The following is a 2,693-nucleotide window of genomic DNA, read 5'->3' on the forward strand; positions in this document are numbered from 1 at the left end:
GTCCTAAGTTTCATGTATTAAAATGTAGTATTGTCAAATTATAGAGATCTGGTTGGATAAAATATATCATACAATAGACAACTATAAGCCATTTAAAAGATGTGTGGAAGAATATGAAATGGAAAACAAGGGGTGCCTGGGTGGCTCAGTTGGCTAAGCCTCCAACTTTGGCTCTGGTCAGATCTCACGTTCATGGGTTCAAGCCCCACGTCAGGCTCTGTGCTAACAGCTCAGAGCCTGGAGCCTGCTTCCGGTTCTGTATCTCCTTCTCTCTCTGCCCCTCCCCCTATCATGCTCTGTCTCTCTCTGTATCAAAAATAAATAAAACATTAAAAATATTTAGAAAAAAAGAAATGAAAAACGTACTATGTATTTAGGTTAGAGCCAAATTATAAACATTATTATAGTCCTGATTTTATAAAGACAGAAAGAGGATTGAAAACTGTACACCAAAATAATTGTAGTTCTATTTGGGTGATAAAATTAGATGTGATTTTTACTTTTTCTTTGAACTTTCCTATACTTGTTAACTTTCCTATAGAAAGTATTGTATTAAATAGATTAAAAATAATTGTAAAAAGAAATCAGTCACTATTATCCCTTCAGTAAAACATACCTCAAAAAGTAAACGTTGCCGTGTTTCCTATGCTCTTTCTATCTGCATCTTTTCCATGATTCTTTTTATTTTTAATTTACATCCAAGTTAGTTAGCATGAAGTGCATTAATGATTTCAGAAGTAGATTCCAGTGACTCATCCCCTCTGTATAACGTCCATTGTCCATCCCAACAACTGTCATCCTAATGCCCCTCACCCATTTAGCCCAACCTCTCACCCACAACCCCTCCAGCAACCCTTAGTTTGTTCTCTGTATTTAAGACTCTTATGTTTTGTCCCCCTCCCTGTTTTTATATTATTTTTGCTTCCCTTCCCTTCTGTTCATGTGTTTTGTGTCTTAAATTCCATGAGTAAAGTCATATGATATTTGTCTTTCTCTGACTTATTTTGCTTAGCATAATACTCTTTGTTCCATCCACATAGCTGCAAATGGTTAAGATTTTATTCCTTTTGATTACCAAGTAATACTCCATTGTATGTACATACCACATCTTCTTTATCCATTCATCCACCGATGAACATTTGGGCTCTCCATAATTTGGCTATTGTCAACAGCACTGTTATAAACATTGGGATGCCTATGACCCTACAAAACAACACACCTGTACCCCATGGATAAATACCTAGTAGTGTAATTAATTTCTGGGACATAGAGTAGTTCTATATTTTTAACTTTGGGGAGAACTTACACACTATTTTCCAGAGTAGTTGCACCAGTTGTCACTCCCACGTGCAGTGCAAAAGAGATCCTGTTTCTCTAGATGCTCACTAACATCTGTTGTTGCCTGAGTTGCTAACGTTAGCCATTCTAACTGGTATGCAGTGGTATCTCATTGTGGTTTTGATTTTCATTTCCCTGGTAATGAGTGATGTTGAGCATTTTTTCATGTGTCTATTAACCATCTGGATGTCTTCTCTGGAAAAGTGTCTGTCTATTCATGTCTTTTGCCTATTTCTTCACTGGACTGTTTTTTGGGTGTTGAGTTTGATAAGTTCTTTATAGGTTTTAGATACTAATCCTTTATCTAATATGTCATTTGCAAATATCTTCTCCCATTCTGTCAGTTGCGTTTTAGTTTTGCTGATTGTTTTTTTCACTGCACAGAAGCTTTTTAACTTGATGAGGTCCTGATAGTTCATTTTTGCCTTTGTTTCCCTTACCTCTGGAGACATCTTGAGTAAGAAGTTGCTGCGGTTGAGGTCAAAAAGGTTTTTGCCTGCTTTCTCCTCTAGGATTTTGATGGTTTCCTGTCTTACATTTAGATCTTTCACCCATTTTGAGTTTATTTTTGTGTATGATTTAAGAAAGGGGCCCAGGTTCATTCTTCTGCATCTTGTTGTCCAGTTTTCCCAGCACCATTTGCTGAAGAGACTGTCTTATTCCATTGGATGTTCTTTCCTACCTCGTTCAAGATTAATTGGCCATATATTTGTGAGTCCGTTTCTGGGTTCTCTATTCAGTTCCATTGTCCTGAGTGTTTTTGTGCCAGTACCATTCTACCATGATAATTACAACTGTGTAATACATCTTGAAGTCTGGGAGTGTGATGCCTCCAGCTTTGGTTTTCTTTTTCAGAATTGCTTTTGCTATCCGAGGTCTTTTCTGGTTCCATACAATTTTGAGGACTGTTTGCTCTAGCTCTGTGAAGAATGCTGGTGTTATTTTGATAGGGATTGCATTGAATCTGTAGATTGCTTTGGGTAGTATTGACATTTTAACAGTATTTGTTCTTCCAATCCATAAGCATAGAATATTTTTCCTTTTTGTGTGTGTGTCTTCAATGTCTTTTATAAGCTTTCTATAGTTTTCACTGTATAGATTTTTTACCTCTTTGGTAAGGTTTATTCTTAGGTATTTTATGCTTTTGGGTGCAGTTGTAAATGGGATCAATACCTTGATTTCTTTTTCTGTTGCTTCATTATTGGTATATAGAAATGCAACCGATTTCTGTGCATTGATTTTATATCCTGAGACTTTACTGAATTCATGGATCATTTCTATTGGTTTTTTTGGTGGAATCTCTAGGGTTTCCACATAGAATATCATGTCTTCTGCAAAGCATGAATTTGACTTCC

This window comes from Suricata suricatta, chromosome 8 (assembly GCF_006229205.1).
Source record: "Suricata suricatta isolate VVHF042 chromosome 8, meerkat_22Aug2017_6uvM2_HiC, whole genome shotgun sequence".
Classification (NCBI taxonomy): Eukaryota; Metazoa; Chordata; class Mammalia; order Carnivora; family Herpestidae; genus Suricata; species Suricata suricatta.